The sequence below is a fragment of the Mustela lutreola genome, chromosome X, assembly GCF_030435805.1.
Source record: "Mustela lutreola isolate mMusLut2 chromosome X, mMusLut2.pri, whole genome shotgun sequence".
Taxonomy (NCBI): domain Eukaryota; kingdom Metazoa; phylum Chordata; class Mammalia; order Carnivora; family Mustelidae; genus Mustela; species Mustela lutreola.
The window spans coordinates 125,596,084-125,608,988 of record NC_081308.1 but is presented as its reverse complement, the minus strand read 5'-3'; positions in this window follow the sequence as shown (position 1 = coordinate 125,608,988).

Sequence of the window (12,905 nt, the reverse complement as noted above, 5' to 3'; positions counted from 1 at the left end):
GGAACTCAGTCAGTTCATCAAATATAATAACATTCATATTATAAGAACTCCAGAAGAGAGAAAATTATATTCATATTATAAGAACTCCAGAAGAAGAGAGAAAATTAATTTGAAGAAAGAATGACTGAAAACTTCCTTAATCTGGAGAAGGAAACAGACATCCAAATTTAGGAGGCACAGCAAACTCCCATCAAAATCAACAAAAGCAGGCTAACACCAAGAAATATTTTAATTAAATATGTAAAATATAGTGATAAAGAAAAAAAGTCTAAAAGCCGCAAGACAAAAGAAGTCAGCAACTTACAAGGGAAAACCCATACGGTTTGCAGGAGACTTTTCAACTGAAACTTCGTAAGACAGATGGGAGTGGTACGATATAGTCAAAGTCCTGAATGAGAAAAATCTGCAGTCAAGAACACTCTATCCATCAAAGAGATCATTCAGAATAGAAGGAAAGACAGAGTTTCCCAAACAGAAACTAAAGGAGTTCATGACCATTAAATCAGCCCTGCAAGAAATATTTAAAGGGATACTTTGAGTAGAAAGGAGAGACCAAGGGTAACAGTATAAAGATAGGAAACACAAAAGCAGTAAAAATGAATATTTTGTACAAATCAGTCAAGGAGCGGTGCCTGGCTGTCTTAGTCATTTAAGCATCCAACTCTTGATTTTGGCTGAGATCATGATCTCAGGGTTGTAAGACTGAGTCCCTCTTTGGGCTCCAAGCTAGCTATGGAGTCTGCTTAAGATTCCCTCCACCCTTCCCTATGCCCGTCCCCACTGCTCATGTGTGCTTTCTCTCTCTAAAAAAAAAAAAAAAAATCAGTCAAGGAACTCACACAAAAAAGATAAAATATAATAACATATACCTGAAATGTGTCAACGGAGAGGAAAAAAGAATAGGTTCAAATTCGAATGATCATCAACAGGGCACCTAGGTGGCTCAGTTGATTCAGTTGGTTAAGCGTCTGCCTCAGCTCAGGTCATGACCCCAGGGTCCTGGGATCAAGTACCCAATCAAGCTTCCTGCTCCATGGGGAGTGTGCTTCTCCCTCTACCTCTGCCTTTCACTCTGTGTGTCTCTCATGAATAAATAAACAAAACCATTAAAATAAAGAAATGACTATTAATTTAATATAGACTGCTATTTGCAGAAGAGGTTATCTGTAAACCTAATGGTAACCATATATATATATATATATATATATATATATATATATATATAACCTAATAAACATGAAAAGAATAAAGAGAACGAAATCTAAACATATCATTAAATAAAATGAGCAAAACATGAAAAAGAGAAAGAAAAGAAAGAATTAGGAGAAATCAACGACAAAACAAGTATTAGAAAGTCAATAAACACATACCTATCAATAATCACTTTGGAGGTAAATGGACAGAGTGCTCCAATCAAAAGTCATAGTGTGTCAACAATCAAGTGAGATTTATTCCTGGTTTGCAAGGGCAGTCCAATATCTTCAAATCAATTGATGTGAAACATCATATTAATAAAAGGAAGGATAAGAACCATAAGACCATTTCAACAGATACAGAAAATGCCTTTGATAAAATACAGCATTCATTCATGATAAAAACCTTCAACAATGTAGGTTTAGAAGGAAAATAACTCAACATAATAAAGGCCTTATATGAAAAACCCATCACTAATATTATCTTAAACTTAATTTTTTAAGACTTTTTTTAATTTATTTGATAGAGAGCACAAGTAGGCAGAAAGGCACAGAGAGAGAGAGAGAGGAAGGAAAGCAGGCTCCCCGCTGAGCAGAGAGCCCAATGCGGGGCTCAATCCCAGAACCCTGGGATCATGACCTAAGCCAAAGGCAGAGGCCTTAACCCACTGAGCCACCCAGGTGCCAAATCACTAATATTATCTTAAATGGGGAAAAACTGAGCATTTCTCCTCTCTGGTCAGGAACAAGACAGGGATGTCCACATTCACCACTGTTATTCAACATAGCACTAGAAGTCCTAGCCACAGCAGTCAGACAACAAAAACAAATAAAAGGTATCCAAATCAACAAGGAAGAGTAAAACTTTCACCATTTGCTGATGACATGATACTCTATAGAAAACCCAAAAGACCACCAAAAACCTCCTAGAACTCAACAAATTCAGTAAAGTTGCAGGGTACAAAATCAATGTACAGAAATCTGTTGCCTTTCTATACACCAATAATGAAGGAGAAAGAGAAATTAAGGATTCTATCCTATTTACAATTGCACTAAAATTAATCATATATGTAGGTATAAACCTTTTTTAAGATTATTTATTTATTTGACAAAAAGTGTAGACAGAGTGGCCGGCAGAGCAAGAGGGAAAAGCAGGTTCTCTATTGAGCAGGGAGCCTGATGTGGGTTTGATCCCAGGACCCAAGGATCACAACCTGAGCCAAAAGCAGATGCTTCACACTGCCTGAGCCACCCAGGTGCCCTGATATATAGGTATAAACCTAACCAAAGAGGTGAAAGACGTGTACTCTGAAAACTGTAAAACACTGATGAAAGAAATTGATAACAATATAAGGAAATGAAAAGACATTCCCATGCTCACGGTTTAGAAGAACAAATGTGATTAAAATGTCTATATGACCCAAAGCAACCTATACATTTAATGCAATCCCTTTCAAAATACCAAGAGCATTTGTCAGAGAGCGAGAACAAACAATCCTAAAATTTGTATAGAACCACAAAAGACCCTGAACAGCCAAAGTAAACTTGAAAAAGAAAAGCAAAGCTGGAGGAATCAGAAAGCTGTAGTGATCAAACCAGGATGATACTAGCACCAAAAAATAGACATATAGATCAATGCAACAAGATAGAAAATCCAGAAACAAACCCACAAATATATGGTCAATGAATCTTCAGCAAATCAGGAAAGAACATCCAATGGGAGAAAGACAGCCTCTTCAACAAACGATGATGGGAAAACTGGACCAGCTACATGAAAAAGAATAAAACTGGAACACTTTCTTTCACCAAACACAAAGATAAAGTCAAAATGCATTAAAAACCTAAATGCTAAATGTGAGTACTGAAACCATAAAAATCCTAGACAAGAACATGCACAATAACTTCTTTGACATCAGCCATAACAACTTTTTCTAGATATGTCTCTAAAGGCAAGGGAATCAAAAGCAAAAATAAGCTATTGGGATTTCATCAAAATAAAAAGCTTCTTCATAGCAAAAAAAAAAAAAAATGTAGTTAATAAAACTAAAAGGCACCATACTGATTGGGAAAAGATATTTGCTAATGACATATCCAATAAAGGGGAACTTGGGGGGCACCTGGGTGGCTCAGAGGGTTAAGCCTCTGCCTTCAGCTCGGGTCGTGGTCTCAGGGTCCTGGGATTGAGCCCTGCATCTGGCTCTCTGCTTGGTGGGGAGCCTGCTTCCTCCTCTCTCTCTGCCTGCCTCTCTGCCTACTTGTGATCTCTCTCTCTGGGTCAAATAAATAAATAAAATCGTTTAAAAAAGGTGGGGGGACTTGGACTTTATTTTAACCCCAAAACAATGAAAGATCCTCATAAGGTTTTGTACAGGGGAGTCCTTAATCTAGTTGCATTATGGAAGCAGCCCAAGTGTCCATCGATTGAAGAATGGATCAAGAAGATGTGGCATATATACACAATGGAATATTACTCATCCATTAAAAAGAACGAAATCTTGCCATTTGCAAGGATGTGGCTAGAGCTAGAGAGTATTACACTAAGTGAAATAAGTCAGTCAGAGGAAGACAAATACCATATGACTTCACTCATATGTGGAATTTAAGAAACAAAACAGATGAACATAGGGGAAAGGAAAGAAAAATAAAATAAGATAAAAGCAGAGAAGTAAAAACTATGAGAGACTCTTAATGACAGAGAACAAACAGGGTTGCTGGAGGAAGGTGGGTAGGAGGATGGGCTAAAGGAGCGATGGGCATTAAGGAGAGCACTTACTGGGATGAGAACTGGGTGTTGTATGTACGTGATGAAGCACTCAGTCCTAGTCTTGAAGCCAATACTACACTCTACGTCAACTAGAATTTAAATCTTTAAAAAGTTGGTAAGTTCACATAAAAATCTAAGTTTCCATCTTCACTTCAAAAATTAGAATTTATCACAAATCCTCTCAAGTATGACAGGTTGGTTGACTCAATAGACCATCCAGCTCTTGATCTCAGGGTCATGGGTTCAAGCCCCATACTGGGCACAGAGCTTACTTAGAAGTTATCACAGCGCTGGGTTCGGGTTTTTACATGAGAAAGAAAAGACGAACTGAGTAGCTGTAGCTCTTTTTAAACAGTCTGCTGTCTCCATTTTGCCAAACCCCACTCCATCATAAGTCATTCATTTATTTAATCTGTCTGATCCCTCATCTGGGGAATGATTAAATGCTGGGGAATGCGTTAAAGTCTCCAAACTACAAAAGGCATTCTAAATAAACTTCAATAAACTTCAATAAACAATAAACTTCCAATTGTGTTGTTACTTACAAAATTTCCTAACACATTATCTAACACACTGTAGGAGCTGGAAAAATTCTTACCGACCACATATCCAGAAACTTCCTACAACTATCTTTCTAACTGTAGGGTAACTGGTCTAAGTTCTGGTGTTAAGTCTAAGCCCAAGTTGTACCTAGTATTTGAAAGTAAGGACTGCTAGTAACTGTACTGATAATTTTATAACCTTGAAAATTTTAGGAAATGTCAATATATTTATTTGAGCCAAATTCTTATCAGTTAGTAATAAATGTATATTTATTCAGTTGGGAAAACATGTTCACCAATATAGATAGAGCATTGCTAAAATATTTGCTGAGATGACATTAAAGAAAATTATACTCGCTTTCACAGAGTGACAATTCATCTTCTTTACATTAAGTATAAACGTTATTTATTTAGACAGAATAGCATTATACACTTTAGTAAAATAGAAATCATTGTGATTTACATTATATTGTGTGCCAGTTTTTAAAAATGCAATAAGATGACTTTAATAATTAATTACACAACAGGAACTAATTGCCTGTCAGAGGGTGATAAGTAGTAGAATCCTAAATGGGAACGAAGTGAATACTGTCATAAACATTCACTCAATTCCCCTGCACTAAAATGCTCACACACACACACACACACACACACACAAGCATGTGCACAATGATAAGAGGAAAGAAGGCAGATAAAAAGATTTTCAATGTAAATATGCAGGTATTGACCTAAAATTATAAAAATATTCCTTAGATAACATTAACATCTATATAGCCTAGAAACAGAATTAAAAACCAATATCTCCTTATTGTCTTAACAATATAATGACTAATCTTTAAATTTCTTTTAAATATATTACTAAACGCATATTCATACACACAACAAAACTACCGGTATGATAAATTCATAGTGACTTCTTCCTGAAATTTCTCTCAAAAGAAACTTGGACAACATGAATCTAATAATTCCTGGAGAAAGTGTACCGCTTCTGTGAAAGTATCCGTGGAAAGAATTTTTACAAAGCAAAAATCACTAAGTAATGCTACTTCTTAAAGTCATCTTGTAATACTTTTGCTAGTCAAAATCATATGGAATAAAAATGGCACAATATATAAAAGTGAGTGTTTCTGGGAATAATTTGCCAAAAATTATTAAAAGTTGAATTTACTTGATGTATTTCTTTAACTTACTTCAGAATGGCCTCAAAATTAGGCAGGAAGGGACCAATTCCTACAACGTAATTCATGAATGAAGAATGACAGTGTAAGGGTTTACAGGATTCAAAATAAACAGCTCAAAAAAGAATGGCATAAAGCATAATCACTTGCTATCCAAAAAGAATACCTCAGGTCTAGAGAAAATCCTTGTGTGAAGAGAAAATGAGAGGAACCAAAGTGATATAATTATGAAACAGATTAGAGTATAAATTCTTGAGACAGGAAGAACATAGGTATCCTGGAATCCAGTAGAGACGGAAACTGGGAACTTAAAGAAAACACTGGTGATGGAAAAGTGAGCTTCAGCTGTCTATAGATCAGGGAGAATTTCATTTTTCTAAAAGCACGGCACTCGACAACACTTTTACTGAAACTTCTTTGTCTCAGAAAATAAATGGATGAGTAAACAGACTAGGTTTTTGTTTTGAGGTGAATTACCAGAAAATTAATATAAACATACATAGTCAATTGCACAGTTCGAATGACTAGAAATGAGATGAAGTAGGAGAGTCATCAGACATGACACAAGCAGGAATCTGTTTCCTACTGTGCTCTTGAATGGCTAGCTGGACGTAGCATGGCTAGTGCACTTTGAGACCTCTTTATGCATAGGGCAATGTCCAAAGGAAGACGGCTTATCTCTTATACTGGTTTTCTCTTAAGTAGGGGGCAAACTTCCTAGTCTTGCTCTCCTGCAAACTCACCCCACCTCCCAAAAAAAACCTCCCCTTATATCTTATAAGATAAAACTTGGTCACATACAAATGCCTTATGGCCAGGAGCATTCTATGTGCTGACGGATATATGCCTGATTTCTAAACTCCTAACTGGTAAATAAATAAACTTGCCGTATACTGATCAAGCCCATTTCTGGAGATGGGGGATGGATCAGCTGCCACTGAGGGGCAGGAACGACAGTCCAGAGTAAGGACAGACACCAGCATGGAGCATGAAGGATGGAACCAAGTAGCGCACCCGGTCTTTTACATCTGCTGACAAGCTTCAAGCTCTACCCCGCTTTTATCCCCTCTTGTAACACAACTGGACAAGCCACTAGGAAAGCCTGTGTGTGGGGCGCCTGGGTGCCTCAGTTGGTGGAGCGTCTGCCTTCCCCTCAGGTCATGATCCCAGCATCCTGGCACTGAGTCCCGCATTGGGCTCCCTGCGCAATGGGGAGCCAGTTTCTCCCTCTGCCTGCCACTCCCCATGCTTGTGCGCGCGCTCTCTCTCTCTCTGGCAAACAAATAAATAAATCATATATATATATATATATATATATATATTCTTATATAAATAAATAAATAATATTTATATAAGAGATCTATATCTCTTATATAAATAAATAAATAAATTTAAAGAAAGGAAAGAAAGAAAGAAAAAAGAAAACTTGTATGCTATCTCCTTTGGTATCACCAGGAAGTTGACCTCTAGCCTGGCCCATTGGTGGGCTTCCCCACCCCAGCCCCACCCCCTAACCATAGTCAAAAGCAAATGCCAGTTGCCCCTCCTAGCTTTTAAGTCATTTTCTGACCTGTTTCACAGCCACCCAGCTCTTGCCAGAAAGCCTGGTTCTGTCATTACCTCTCTACCTCTCTCCACCGCGGGGCAATTACCACAGGGAAGGTGGTGGAATCGTCCACACTGTGCCTCACTGCACAACGTGAAGAATGGAATCACGACTCTTAATTCTGGCCAGAAAATGACAGCGATTTGAGTAACAGAGGAAACTTCGTCATTCTAAGAGCTTGTAATAGTGAAGAGTTATAATTTATGGTAAAGCCATCCAAAGAAATACTGGACAGACAATAAAAAGGAAAAGCAGAATGTACATGTAATACTATGGAAATACAATCATCATGTATTTTAAGTAAAGGGGAAACGTTGTAAATATTTACAGGGTAATACATTTCTATTTTTTAAAAAATTGAACCTGGCTAACTCTGGGCAGTGAGACTGTCCAAGCTCAGATAAGAAGAAGGGTCTCAAACTTCTTGTTTCATAGAGATCTTTGATGTTTGAATTGCGTGTGGTCCTTTTTGCAGTCCTATATTTATCTAATTTTAAAGAGCTCATGTTTTGAGTTTTAAAATGTAAAGGAATGGCCATTTTGGAAAAGGAGTGAAGAAAGGAAACACACTCGAGGAGGGATTCAGTGTAGTAATAACTGTAAAAGCTGAAACACTAAATAGGCCTCATGTAAACCTGCCATCTAAAAAACAAAACAAAAACGAAAGAAAACAACCAAAAAACAAAAAACCTCCAAGAAGATGTAAAATATCTTTCTTCTGCCTAAAGACCACCATTTATATAGATACTTTTACTGACTCACCATCTCCATGCACTAAATTTCCCTTCTTGGGGGAGCCACTCCTACTCAGAAGACTTCCTTAATACTGTACGGGTAAGGACCTGTTCTACTGTCCCTGCTCCCCTCCCCCAGGGGACTTAAAAACAAGTCCCAGAAATCAGCTCCAGGTGGGAAGGCCAAGAAAAACAAGGCTGTACCCACCTCGAGTCTAGCCCTGACCTAAGTACAGCCAAAGCAAAGCAAAAGCCAGCACCTTGCACTGTAAGAGTGGGTTAGCATAAGGATGGCCATCCTGAAGGCCCAGAAGCCATTTTACTGAGTAGCCCTAACACTGGTATACCACCAGGGCCTTAGGTGATGGCGCCACAGGGACCAAATGTTGAAGAAAAATAAATAGTTAACTTGCAGAGATCACAATCCTGCTAGACTCGAGTCTCCCTTGGTTTGCAAATGTCCTAGTGATTTACAACAAAAAGGCCATCTTTTCAAAGGCTCAGTACCTCGAGGCCAAAGGTCGCCCTCCCCACCATAAAACTGTAGGAGGCTGAGGCAGAAGGAAATGTAATTAAGGTGAAAATTCTCCTAAACCTAAATCTCACTTAACTGCCAGGGTGATACCAGGGTGGCAAAAAGTTAAACAAAGTTAAACTGTCCAAGGGGGGCGCAAGAGATGTATGCAGCTATGAAAAAGTGCTTTGAAAATGCTATATAAACCCTTGGCTTTGAGTGCTCGGGGTCCTCGGTGAAACCCACTGCGCCTGGCAGACACTTGGACCCCAGCGAGCTGGAAATAAACCTCGCTGTGTGACTTGCATTGTCGAGAGTGTTCTCTGTCTAATTGAGGGGTGGTCGACTCCGAACCCTAACATCCGGAAAAAAGAGAAAGGACACTCGGGTAAGCTGGAGATGCTAGATGGTCAAGCTCTGGGAACTGGGTCTAGCGCACGAAAGCAATATTGATTTGTACAGTCTCAGGAGGGAGTGAGACAAAGTATAGCATTGCCAAATGCAGCCAAATGTAGTAAAATCCCATGCCATACAGGTTCCAAATTCGAAAACCTTACCATTGGAAGTTGCAGTCAAGTAGATTTTAAATCAATTTAAAGAAAGATTTCCTAAGAACCTTTTAACGGGCCACCTTGCCTCTGGCATGGACTCACTGACATCCATCCTTTGCAAGGCATCCGGAATTATCTTTCTATGACACAAATTCAGTTAATTGTCATTCTGCTTGAGGTAAAGAATGAGTTATAGTATTACTAATCATAGATATTAAAATACAATTAGCAGGAACTCCAAGAGGGTAGAAAGATTCACCCTTTGGTTTCTCCCCCAATAGCAGACTCCTTTCTTACGGTAAAAGAGCTTTAAATGTAATTACTTATACACGATTGCTTTTCATTACTCATTTTGTAAGATAATTAGAATAGCTACTTAGGTTCTGCCCATGCTTTTGTTTAGGGCCAGGTAACCATAAGAAAAGGGCACATACCCTGGGGTACATACTTGGAATATCAAAGGTTGAAATAGTAAGATAGTTCAGAATTCTACTTAAACTGTGTTGTCATTCTTCAGTGAGACCTGCCAACCCACATTCTTTCCTACCACCCCCGCCACTAAAATCTTTTCACGAGAATGATGGAATTAATGAGAGAAAATTGGGGAAGTTACTGTAATTTGGAAATGAGGAAATACTTAGGAACACCTTTCTGAGTCAGGGTTGAATAGAGGGTATAATCTGACTGCCATGTGATACAAAAAGTAACAATAAAATCTTTCAAGATTTTGCTTACCAAATTATCTTCCATTTTAGGTTATATCAGTAATCAAAAGATCCATAAATGCATGAAGAACCGCTTAACAGGGAATATATACCAGGATATCTAGAATCTGGGCTCCTTCTTTGTTTTTTTTTTAAGTAGGCTCTATGCCCACCATGAGGCTTCAACTCAGGGCTGAGACTGAGAGTCCTATGCTCTGCTGACTGAGCCAGCCAGCACCCCTGGGTTCCTTCATTTTTTTAATCCTCATCTCAGTCTGCCACTGTCTGAAGCCCTAAACTCCAGTAAGTCTCAACTTTCACTATTTTCTCTATGTAAAATACCATCCAACTCCTGTGTCCATACCATCTATCTAATCATTTGTTTTAAATCTAGTCGTTTTTAATAATCAAATCATCTCCACTTCTATTAAATCTTTCCTGATCCAGTTTCCCCTTTAGAAAAGAATTATACCCTGTACATGTTCTCTAAAACCTATAACACTTGCATGTTTTCTTTATTCATATCTGTTACCCTCTATCAGGTTCAAGTCATTCAGAGCAAAGACTTTGCTATTAGAAGTTGTTTTCTATGCAAAGAGGTTTCAAGATGGTGACATAGGAAGAACTTGAACTCCCCTCCTCCCACTGAAAAAAACAATTTTTTGTTTTTTATAGCTATATATTGAAGGATTTTTCTCTGAAAAGGACCTGAGAGCTAGGTAGGCAATTCTTCCACAACAAAACACAAAGGGACACATTGAAAAAGGTAGGAGAGACCCTACACCAAATGCAATGACCCCACAATTAGGAGGTATCACAAAAATACAGAACCCTCCCTTAAGGAGCAAAGGGATTGCACCCCTACATCAGGCACCCTGATCTTGGGTACTGACACAAAAGATAAGCCCCAAACATCTGTTTTTTTAAAATCAAGAGGGATTAAGACCAAGAGAATCATAGGAAACAGATGTTCTTAGAAGAGTTCATGACCAAACCCGCTCATCTTGAGACCCAGTGCAAAAGCAACAGGTTGAAAATCTTTGGACCCCAAATGAGGAAACCCCACTTAATAATTCTAAAGTTACTTCCGGAAAGGTGGGAAATTGTGGGGACTTTATCCATGGACAGAATTGCTGGCAGACACCATTTTTTCAAGCTCATCCTAACTTGCTGGTAACAGAGCTGACGGGTGCAATTTTTGCTGCTCTCCTTCTAGCCTGCTAGCACTGGAGGGCATGACGGCCTACTGCGTACCATAACCAGACTAGATTAGTGCCCCCATGCCCCTGCCAGGATGCATAGCACCCATGCCACAACAGAGCCAGGTGAGCACCCCAAGTCCTGCCCGGCATGCAGAGAGACGGAGCTGCAACCATATTACCCGAGTGCTCTGAGCCCTGCCTACTCTGCACAGAAACTGAGCCACAAGCAGCAGCTGAGACTGCAGAAGCCCACCCTCCCTGCACAGAAGCCTAGTGAAAATGGCCCCAGGCTAGTGCTCTAAGCCCTGTTTTGCCTGCACAGCAGATAGACTGCGACCAAGTCCAGCAAGCAGCTTGAACTCTGCTCTCCCCATGCAGGGGCTGAGCCCCGTCAGAGCTGGCAGGCACAGGCAACTAACACAAGGGATGCTCACAGAGCATCTGGCTCTTGTGGCCAGGGGAGATGGCACTTCTGGGCCACATGGAACATCTACACAAGACTACTCCTTCAAGACTGGGAGAGGTAGCTGTTTCACCTAGTACAGAGAGAGGCAAAATGAGGAGAGACAGGAATACGTGTCAAAGAACAAAGCAAATTCCCAGAAAAAAGACCTTAATGAAATATAGATGAGCAACCTACCTGATAATGGAAGTAAAACATGTAACAAATAAAAAGTGCTCACCAATCTCAGGAGACAAACGGATGGACACTTGAGATCTTCAACAAAATAGAAAATATAAGACAGTACCCAACAGAAGTTATAAATGAGCTGAAAAAAAATACCCTGGATAGATTCAATAGCAGAATGAAATAGAAGCATGAATCAGCAAGCTGGAAGTCAAAGCAATGGAAAACATATAGAGCAACAAATGAAAAAATAATTAAAAGAAGTGAGAACACCTTAAGGGACTGCTGGGACAACATCAAGCAAACTAACATTTGCATTATAGGGGTCCCAGAAAGAGAAGAGACAGAGAGAAAGGAACTACAAAAACAGCCAGTAAACACTTAACAAAATGACAATAAATATGTACCTATCAATAATTGTTTTAAGTGTAAATGGACTAAATTCTCCAATCAACAGACACAGGGTGGATAAATGGATAGCAAAACAAAACCCTTCTCAGTGCTGCCTGCAAGAGACTCAAATGTGAACACATACAAACTGAAGGGATGGATAAAGATATTCCGTGCAAATGGGAATGAAAACAAAGCTGTGGCAGCAACACTCATACTAAATAAAATAGACTTTAAAATGAAGACTGTAACAAAAAACAAAGAAGGGTATTACCTAATGATAAAGGGGTCAATTCAACACGAAGATATAACATTTATAAACATATATGTACCCAAAATAGAAGCACCTAACCATATAAAGCAAATATTAACAAAAATAAAAGGAGAAACAGACAGCGATACAGTAGTAGGGAATTTTAATATCCCACTTTCATCAACGGAGAGGCCATCCAGACAGAAATATGCTGTTAACTTTCTTTCAAATGTTTTTCCCTGTCCTTGTTGAGATGATCATGATATTTACCTTTTATTTCATTAATGTGGTATATCACATCTACTGATTTGCGTGCGTTGAACCATCGTTGCATCCCAGGGATAAATCCCATTTGGTCATGGTGTATGGTCCTGTTAATGTGCTGTTGAATTCCATTTGCTAGTATTTTTTGAGGATTTTTGCATCTGTTTTCATCAGGGATATAGTCCTATAACTTTCTTTTCATGCAGTGTCTTTATTTAGGTTTGGTATCAGGTTAATGCTGATCTCATAAAATGAATCTGGCAGTGATCCTTCCTTTGCAATTTTTTGTAAGAGTTCAAGAAGCATTGGCATTAATTCTTTACATGATCAGAACAATTCACTTGTAAAAATATCCTGTACTGGACTTTTCTTTCTTGGAAAC